This window comes from Zeus faber (assembly GCF_960531495.2).
Source record: "Zeus faber genome assembly, chromosome: 1".
Classification (NCBI taxonomy): domain Eukaryota; kingdom Metazoa; phylum Chordata; class Actinopteri; order Zeiformes; family Zeidae; genus Zeus; species Zeus faber.
In genome coordinates, this window is record NC_137193.1 from 4,302,484 (window position 1) to 4,312,754 (window position 10,271).

The 10,271-nt window shown below is 44.2% G+C and overlaps 1 pseudogene across 1 annotated transcript; it reads left to right on the plus strand.

Moving 5' to 3' along the window:
• Positions 1-2,691: 2,691 nt before the first annotated feature.
• On the plus strand, positions 2,692-9,217 carry LOC307242179 (cytochrome P450 2K1-like; annotated as a pseudogene). The gene is made up of 9 exons: positions 2,692-2,901; positions 3,057-3,227; positions 3,723-3,872; positions 3,979-4,097; positions 4,296-4,475; positions 4,572-4,713; positions 8,404-8,588; positions 8,729-8,870; positions 9,030-9,217. The product of its transcript is annotated as a cytochrome P450 2K1-like (transcript).
• The last annotated feature ends 1,054 nt before the right edge of the window (positions 9,218-10,271 follow it).

The window sequence follows — 10,271 nt, forward strand, 5'->3', positions numbered from 1 at the left end:
GAGACAAGCAGGTAAACCGGGCTGGCTGGAGTTGGACAGACAGGCTGGGACGACGAGAGGAGACAAGCAGGTAAGGGGAGGACGAGACAACGAGACATAAACTAGGAACTTGAAACAAGCGATAGGAGCTTAGGAACTTGGAAGGGAGCCAGTAGCTGTACAACTCAGGAAAGCTAGTTGACGGTTTGGCAAGGAATGACTGGGAAGCTGAGACTTAATACTGTGAGTGATGCAGGTAATTGATCCCAGGTGTGTGCAATTGGGCTCAAGTGGGGAGCTGCAGATGGGGCAAGAGAGGCCTCTAGTGGCGCTCGGAGGCCGTGGGCCTAACAGATCTATCGGGTTCGGCAATGTAGTTTGCGTGTGAGGTACTTGGCACCATTGAATGCCTTCGCCTAGGATTGTTAATAGTTGACGAACCCATTTTTAATTTTGGCTGTAGCCTTTTGTCAACCCCTTTCATGGAACTCTCTCCACCATGAATAGCCAAAGTTTACATAATTCTAATTTAGTACTAACTTGTTGAGCAAACTCAAACTGTAATGCATCTTGATGTGGCTGCTCACAGGTTGAACACGACCACCCAAAGAGAGGTTGAAGTGCTCACAGGTGTACTTGGAGTCCTTGATCATGGAGTTGTACAGCTCCCTTTCTGAGTGCAAAAGCTGCAGATGTTGCTCCTGCTTCCTCAACTTGGCACATTTCACAGCCTCTGGCAGATTGGCACATCTGTAGACCTTGGAAAGAACAGTAAACGTTACTATTATTACATATTTAAAAAAAAGGCTACACTTTTGTTCCCAGCAGAGGACTAAGAGCATTTGATGAGACAAAATAATATGCAGTTTAATTTTGTACAAAGAATCCATACCTCAAAGTTGTTTTTCTGACACTGCCAACATAGATCAGACATGGGTTTGCAGCTTTGGATGTGAGGCAGCATTTTAGACCAGAAGTCTCTGCCCTGTCCTTTGCTTTAAAGGATTAAAACAAAAATAAAATAGACATTACTTTAAGACATGTCTCTGTGAAAGTTGGGTGACCTTTTAGGAGGATTTAAATGTATATTTAATACAACACAGTCAATTAATTCTATTATATAATTATAGGACCCAGAATCGCGATTGTGGCGCCTCCCCTTGCGGCTGCCTGCGCGAGCACCTTGTGTCGATTACGCACATTTTGGTATTTTTTAGTATTTATAGAGCTTTTTGTGCGTAATCACCGGGTGTCATGACATTTCACTGCATATATGTATGACCGTATGTATATGTATGTGACAAATAATCTCTTGAACTTGAACTTGAACCTGCCTACCTACCTACCTACCTATCTATCCATCTATCCATCTCATTCAGGCTGTGCTTATCCAAATTTCATGAAATTTCACCTACTCGTCCCAAATTGTAATTTCCTAACAGTGATGTAACTTCAACATAACTTAAGTTAATGCTTGTTTTTTAATTCATTTTGGCAACCATGTCCTGTTGAAACCAATTAAAACTGTACATTTTGATGAGAAGCTTGTGCTTTTGGATGGTGGCCAATTAAAAGGCTCCTCTGCATTTGATGCATCCTGGCTTGTCCTGACTCTTGGTGGGGCAGCAATCAATGATGTGCCTGGGGACCTGGTTCCATCTGTCCATTGCTGGTCAGACAATGATTTGTGCATGTTTCGGGTGGGGGTCCTTACTTATGTTACATGGAAGAAACCCCATGTGAGCACAAGAGAACATGCAAACTCCACACAGAAAGGACCCTTATTGGGAGGTGAACTGCTGGAGCACAGTGCCCCGGGTGGGAATCCAACCCAGGACCTTCTTGCTACGAGGCAGCAGTGCAATGTACTGTGCCACATGGCACATGGCATGTGGCTATCAATTAATACATGCAGTCAAATAGGTTAGACTGGTTTCTTGGTTGGGCACGCTGTTATTTTTGGGGTGTAGTGAGTAGAATATGGTCCTAATTTGACATGCAGTATGGGAAAAGCTCCATACATCAGCCGGTGTAGCCAGCAATCACTACTTTTGAACTTATCACACACTATTGAAGAGAGAAAATGTGTCCTCTGCCCATCCAGGTTTTGGAAAAATAATAGATCAAATGTTTATATTTGTCTCTTTTTAGTGTTGGTGTTAAACTCTTTAAACTTTGTTTTGACAGCATTGAGGCGTTCACGGGGGGGGGGGGAGTCTGGATTTTGCTGTTGTTTGTTTCCCCACTCCCCATGTTTTCATTGTTTTAATAATTGCCTGTAGTGGAACTTGTTTTTGTTTAATTAATTACAGTTTCATGTTTTACTGTTGTCACATGCATGCTCAGGTGGCAGTAATAAAACATCAAATTGTAACAAAACAAACAAAAACAAGTTCTACTCCAGGCAATTTTTAATGCATGCTCAGGTGATAATCATTATTAATCATGGAAATCTGTTTATTATTAATAATTAACTAGTTGTTTGGTCCATAAAATGGTGAAAATATTGATCACTGTGTATTTGTAGAATATCGTAGCCATGTTGTTGTCGTGTTGCATGTGGTTCTGGCTGCTGCTCCGGTGCACTTCCGTCTCTTCTTCTCGACTCCTCCCCGCCCCCTCACCCACTGTGTGCTCTCCTTGGGTCTACCTTGTTGAATGGCTCCCCAACAGGACCAGATATTCCCTCTCTGGCAAAAGAGTACTTCAAGAATGTCTCCTGTTGAAGTGTTTGTCTTCCTCCAGTCCTCTGTTTCCATCACTATGTCAGCCACGTTGGTTCTGCTCCTGGTTGTCAACATCTGGTCTAAATGTTACAGCTTTCCAAAACAGCAAAAGGAGCCTCCTGGTCCCAGGCCACTGCCCCTGCTTGGTAACTTACTGCAGCTGGATCTCAGCAGGCCTCATTACACCCTTTGTGAGGTAAGTCTACCTATACTTTCATTTCTATTGCTTGTGGTCATTCTTGTGGTGCGTATAATTTGGTGATTGTGAGCTGCAAGAAATAATTCAATAAATTGTTAAATTAAATTAAAATTAAAGTTAAAATGTAATAATATAATTTTTTTAACTTCTAGCTTTCCAAGAAATATGGATCTGTGTACACTGTCTATTTTGGACTCAAGAAAGTAGTGGTCCTACAAGACAGTAGGGACACAAGACAGTTAAAGAAGCCCTGGTCCACTATGCAGAGGAGTTTGGTGATAGAGAAATATCTCCTATCTTGAGAGACCTCAATCAAGGACACGGTTAAGCATTTAAAATATAAACAGTTGTTTCAGAAGATATTATAACCTGTTTACGTTAACCAAGGCCGGACACAAGGAGGTTTGACAACTGTCATTGGTTTGACACTAAATTGGTTATCTATAAAATCATTTTATTAAACAACATCCAATATTTGTTAATTATTTTAGCAGTCACTTTTAAAGAAACAGCCATCCAATGTTGGTGCTATGTATGTACTCCCCTATATGGTCTTTCCATTGTTGGTGGCCTTTCCCGGCAAGAATGCAACAATCGGGCATATGCAAGAGGTGAAAGGCAGCCTGGGTGAATTTGATAAAGCATGCTGCTTGTGGTCAGTAAACTGTTGATGTGAATGAACATTCACAAAAAAGAACGGATGAAAAAATATCCCCAACACGTCAAGTGACCAAGATAAATCCAACATATCAATTGATCAGAAGAAGGAATACTCTGGAGAAAGTAACTTCTCTTGACTTCTCTGTGACATTCGACAGGATTTGCGTTTGCAAATGGGGAGTCATGGAAAGAGATGAGGCGTTTCGCTCTGGCAACCCTCAGAAATTTTGGGATGGGAAGGAAAGGCGCTGAGGAAAAAGTCAGCGAGGAATGTCACTATTTGATCAAGGAGTTTCAACCACATGAAGGTTTGAAAACTGTATAATGTTCTGTACATGTTGTACTGTGATGTTTGAACTTCCATTGTGTAAATACTATAAATATACTCTAAATTAATACCGTCATGTTTTACAGGAAAACCCTTGGACATGATGCATCCAGTGAACTACGCTGTTTCCAATGTTATCTCATCCATTGTGTACGGCAGCAGGTTTGAATACACTGACCCACAGTTTAATGGAATGGTGGCTCGGGTAAATAAAAACATGCACCTTGGAGGTTCGGCACCAATTCAGGTAATCATAATAATTGCTAACAGATTCTATGTTTTTTACTTTAAATTCAACTACTGTCTCAGCAAATGAAAAAAATATGTTCTGATTTAGTGCTTGAACGATTGTAAGTTGCATCCTCATGAATTATATCTTTGGTTTATTGTGATATTGTGACAGGTGTACAACATGTTTCCCTCGCTGTGTAATTGGATTAAGACTCGTGAAGTGATGATAAAAAATATCGAAATGAACATCAAGGATATCAAGGACTTAGTGAGTGGTCTGAGTGAGACTTTAAACCCTCAGATGAGCAGGTGTTTTGTTGACTCCTTTTTGATCCGTAAGCAAAAAGAAGAGGTAAGATGTCTCTCATTTCAACACACATGAATCCAAATAAATGTATCCAGGCAGTGTATGTGTCCATTTTTAAACACCGAGGGTCTGTTCTCACAAGATTCTTGTGTCAAGGACTCTCACTACCATGAGAAAAATCTAACATTTTCAGTCAATAATCTATTTGCTGCTGGTACGGACACCACAGGAGGAACATTAAGATGGTGTCTGCTGCTCACGGCCAGATATGGTCAAATTCAGGGTAAGGAAATGAAGAGACATCATCAAAGAGACATCACCATATCCAAAGCCAAGCTTTGATTGTCAACTCTGGATAAGTGAAATCAATTGGTTTACCCTCAGAATCCAGATCTGTTGCCTGTCATTAAATCGCCACCAAATATACTTACTTACAGTGTACTTAGGCCCCTCACTCTCTCTGGAGCTTAGGACACCAACTAAAATCTGCCACAGTTCTCTGTCACTCTACCCTTCTTCCTCCTTCCTTGGGGGTTCCATGTCAGTGTACATTTGGTGATGTTGGTTGTTGGCTTTCATTATGTATGCCTGATCCATTTTCATCCTCTTGTCCTCATCTCTTCCAACAGTGCCGGATGATTTCTCTCCCATGAATCCTTGTTGCTGATAATATTTGACAAACTGATTTTTATAATTATTCTTAAGCAGCTATTTATGAATTCCTGCACTTTCACAATGGTGGTGTTTGCTCTTCCTTTCATAGAGCAGGACTGACTTTACAGTGAACTTGAACAGCCTGGCCTTCTTGTGTGGAGACTCCAGATGTTGTTGAGCTCTCCAAATGCTGTTGTTGCTTTGCCGATTCAGGCCTTGACATCTGCTTCAGTGCCTCCCTGCTTGTCTATGAAATTATGATTGTAGTTTCTGGATGATTTTGATGTGTTGATGAAGAAGGAGTCTCCGCTGACGCTGACTTGATTAAAATAATAGTTTTAATACACAAATCAGCATCAAATCGGACTTGCCATGGAACGTCCAGGAGAGAACAAAGCTGGAAGTATTCTCTCCCGAAAGAAGTAAAAGACTTGTCCTTTATACTAGTACGGGGATCATGTAGCCCATCTGGTCACAATGCATAGGTCACAGTTCAGCACTTGTCCGACGTAAATCTACACATTTCCTCCTCTGGCCAAGCTGGAGCCCTCCCCACATCCTTTCTCATACGGGCCTCTATATAGACACATTGTTATTGTCCTTCTCCGTATGACATGGAAGCAATAAATTAAAAGTAACATACGTTAGTGATTATTCAATACAATCACTATACAATGGGCTCTGACTCTTGAGAGCCCGGGGCCCTCATTCAGACACCTCATGATAAAGGAAGGTTCTGTTCACCAGCTCTTCCAGTGAGTCCCTATCCAGTGTAAGTGGGTTGTGACTAGGATTATTAATCTTAATTATTTTAGTCTTTTTGTTGATGTTGGGTCCAATTCCTTAAGAGGTATATACCATCTTGGTGGTTTTGTCCTGCATCTGTGAGGACAGTAACACAAAAAAAAATGGTTCTCCTATTCTCTCCTCGATTGATGGCCAAAGGGAAGAGAGTGGAGACAGTAGGGACCCCTGACCAACTCCTTTTTTACTTGGAAACTTGGGGTGAGCTGACCTCCATATATGATCGTACATGATGTTCCTTTATAGGACTTCCTAATCAAGGTGACAATCTTAGTTGCTGTTCCATAGTGTGGAAGGAGTCTCCATCAGGGTTTTCAGTCTACACTGTAGACAATATCCATATAGTGGATAAAGTCCATGTAGATATCGGGGCCGGTTCATGGCATGGGCACCGGGGGCCATGCCCCACCAAATGACTCGACTCCAATAAAGATAGCCTCGTGGTGGGAGTTTACGTTAGTCTGGAGATTTGATTTTTAAAATACTAGTGGGAGATAGATTTTTGCGGCTTTAAATGCAAGTTGCATCCAGTAGTGATCATCTGCATCATGCAAGAGCCCTTTATCCACTTTGTCCCGTATCCTAACCCCCTTCCACCGCACAAGGAGACATGAGAAACTTAGGGATTCAGCCTGAAGAGAAGGCCTAACAACTGGGCTGGATATGGATGAATGTGTTGGGGTTTTGCACACAGAAACAGATGACTGATGTAAGCTGTTGATGCTTTAGACTAAGCCATGACGTGTATAATATGAAGTTATTTTGAGTAGGAACTCTATAAGACAGACATAAACAGACAAAACACAGAAAAAACGTTATGATTAGTGTTACGACTAATATTTCCAAAGACAGGGGGTGGTGGAAGGTAAAGGTATCAGAAGGAAAATAAACTGTAACATTGAGTGCTATGTAAAATCAGAAAATAATCAAATAAAAATGTCCCCAATGCTTATAAAAGCGTATGCAGACCCCAGCTCAGAAAATCGGATCATAACATCATTCATCTACTTCCCAAGTACAGAACTGTGGTGAGGAGAACAAAACCTGTCTCCAAGGAGATACATGTGAGGTCTGATAGGAGTAGAGAGCAACTCAGGGATGGACTCGAAGACACTACTTGGGACATTTTCTTTGAGTCCTGCCAGGATGTTCATGAACTGACAGACATTATCACGTCCTATGTACCATTCTGTGAAGACACTACGTCTGAAAAGAAAACTGTCAGAATATTCCAAAATAATAAATCCTGGGTGTCTAAAGAGCTTAAGGGCTATATTAATGAAAGGAAGCTTGCCGTAGCCGAACACCTTTCGGAGCTCGGCGGTGAAGGCGTGGAAGGAGGAGCAGGCTGGTGTGCGTCTTTCCCACTTGGCTGTTCCCCATAGCCGAGCGCGGCCCGTCAGGTGATTTACGGTGAACGCCACCCTGGCATCATCGGAGGCGAAGATGTGGGGCTGCAGAGCGAAGAGGATGGAACAGTTCGTCATGAACGGACTACAGCCATCTGCGCCTCCGGCGTAGCGTTCTGGAACCCCCACCCAGGGCTCCAGGGAGTACCCAGGCTGGTCCGGTGCTGGTGGAGGTGGGTCCGGGGAAGCAGGCGGCGGGATGAACTGACCAAGAGCGATGGCGAGCTGCTGGACCTGGGCGGCTAGCGTGGCGAGCCCTTGCTCCTGGCTAGCCACTGCTAGCGGAATGTCCACTGAGGTGGAGGCTAGGACAGCCTCCTGGTGTTGGAGCTGTGACTCCACCCTTCCCAGGCATGCCAGCAACTCTGGGTTGTGTGTTGGGTCCATTGTTGGCCAGATTGTACTGTAACGGGTGTAGTTAGGACCCAATTGCAGCACAAAGACAGGCAGGGATATTTGGTCTTTTATTTGTAGAGCGGGCGGAAGACAGGCAGGGGGCAGGCAGGATACGTCGTCGGGGACAGGCAGGTTCGATAACGGGGAGTGCAGACAGAAGGCAGGCGGAGTGGCAGGCAGGATACGTGGTGGGGTGAGGCAGAGTCGGTAGCGGGGAGTCGATCTGGAGAACGCTGGAGAGTCTGGTGCAAGCATTGAAGACAATCTGGCAATGGGTGACTGGTGAGAGAGGCATATATAGCGGTTAGATTGCTGATCGGGAACAGCTGTGTGCGCAGGTGAATGGAGTTGGGCTAATGGGACAGGTGAGGAGAGGGAGGGGAAGGTAGAAGAAGGCGGAGATCATGACAGTACTAACTTTCAAATAAACACATCTTCTTCAAGTATTTTCGGATCTCAATATATGACATAATTTGAAAGTGTGCCATCTGCACTTTAATAATATGTAAAACCCTGAAACTGTAAAAAAACCTTTTCCTAGTTTGGATCCAAAACACCAGACTCTTATAAGTGCGTATGTGTGTGTACACTTCTGACCTCCGTCTCTTTGATTTCATACTACGTTGAAAGAAACATGAAGAGAACTCACTCATTGATGAAGGCTCGGGGCCCTTGGCCAGTTTATTTGATTTCCTATATTTAATCTACAGACCAGGTCCAGGAGGAGCTGAGCAGAGTGATAGGAAGTCCTCAGGTCCGAGGAGAAGACAGGAAGAAGCTGCCCTACACTGACGCCGTCATCCATGAGACCCAGAGACTGGCCAACGTCGTCCCAATGTCCCTTCCTCACATCACCAGTCAGGATGTTACATTCCAGGGATATTTTATCAACAAGGTCAGATAGCTTGTACCAACAGACGCTGAGGATCAATAATGTCAAATTAAATGTACTATTTAACGTCCTGTTTCATATGTTTCAGAATTGTGTCACACGAGTCTCTGTTCTTCATCAAACTCTTCTTTCTATGATAACAGGGGACCACCGTGTATCCGCTGCTGATGTCAGTGCTTTATGATGAAAGCGAATGGGAAAGCCCCAACACATTCAACCCAGCACATTTTTTGGATGAGCATGGAACATTTGTGAAAAGAGATGCATACATGCCTTTCTCTGCTGGTACGGCAAACTGATTCATGTCAGCGTTGAGTATAATCCTTCATGTCAAATGTTTGTTTGATAAAAATGAGTTAAAACATCCCAAGTTCTATAGCCAACCCTTCGTCACCAGATTTTGCATCTCCTAAATCTCTTTCGTTGATGTGGTCTCTGTCTAAGGTCGCAGGGCGTGTCCAGGGGAGAGTCTGGCCAGGATGGAAGTCTTCCTCTTCTTCACCTCCCTCCTCCAGCGCTTTCGTTTTACTCCACCACCTGGAGTGAAAGAGGATGAACTGGATCTGACTCCAGCAGTGGGATTCACCCTCAATCCATCCCCTCACCAACTATGTGCTGTCAACCGATTCTGAGGAACAGGCTTCTGTGCGAAGGACAGACTAATACATGATTAATAGATGTGTAGGCTATCACTGTTTCTTCATGAGTCATTAATTTAAGGAAAATACTGTCACCTGGGGCATGTCGAGCACCAACTTTCCTTTTCAGCATTTGAGTAAATGAATCATTATCAAAGTAAAGCATTTAACTGTGAAAAGTTTTTGGAATGCAAATTGACCTCTTACCCTTAGAGCATTTAGGATATTTTTTTTTCTTTATTTAATCGATACAACACACACACTGTTTGATGGTGTCTGTCCTGGGATGTGCTGCTGTCTCTGTTTGGCACATTCTATCTCATACTCCAATTAGTCAAAACAAATTTGACCATTATGACAAGGAGCATACTCTACTTCCCACTCATGTATTCAGTAACAGTGTCTGCTGCTTTCTTGGTCAGGTCTCTCTTGTAAAAGAGATTTTTAATCTCAACGAGGCTAACCTGGAAAAATAGCTGTCGGGGGGAGGCTGACGTCTGGGTGTCCTGTACTGAGCGCACTCGGCTATCTGGCTGGACACTTGGGGCTTGTGGCCAGGAGGGGCATCTGGCAAGTTGCAGTATCACCTTTACGCGGTGCGTTGGTGGGCGTGGTGGCCCCACCAGCTCGCCTGTGGGGTGGGCGCTTCTGGTGGGGTGTTGGTCTGTCGGCACGGGACCTGGCTCGTGGCCTGCTGTCCGTGCCTGGCGTCCGTGGCCTGGGTTCCTGCACATGGGGGTGGGTTGTATTTGTGCACCTCAGGGGTGCAGGGTCTCAGGCGCTCCGGATGTGGGTTATGCCTCTCGGGGCCGGGCGTCGGTGTTGCTCCGTGGGCTTCCAGCTTCTCTGGGAGCAGGGGGGTCTTCTGTGGCTGCAGGCCAGGGTCTAGGGGCTTTCCTGTGGTGGTGGGGTGTCTACACAGCTGCAGGACCCAAGGGTGGCTTTTCCACTGCTTGGAGGCACTACGATATAATACCGACCTTATACGCCAGAACCAATTGGGACGAGTCCCGTACACTCACCGGTGGACACATCACACACACGCACA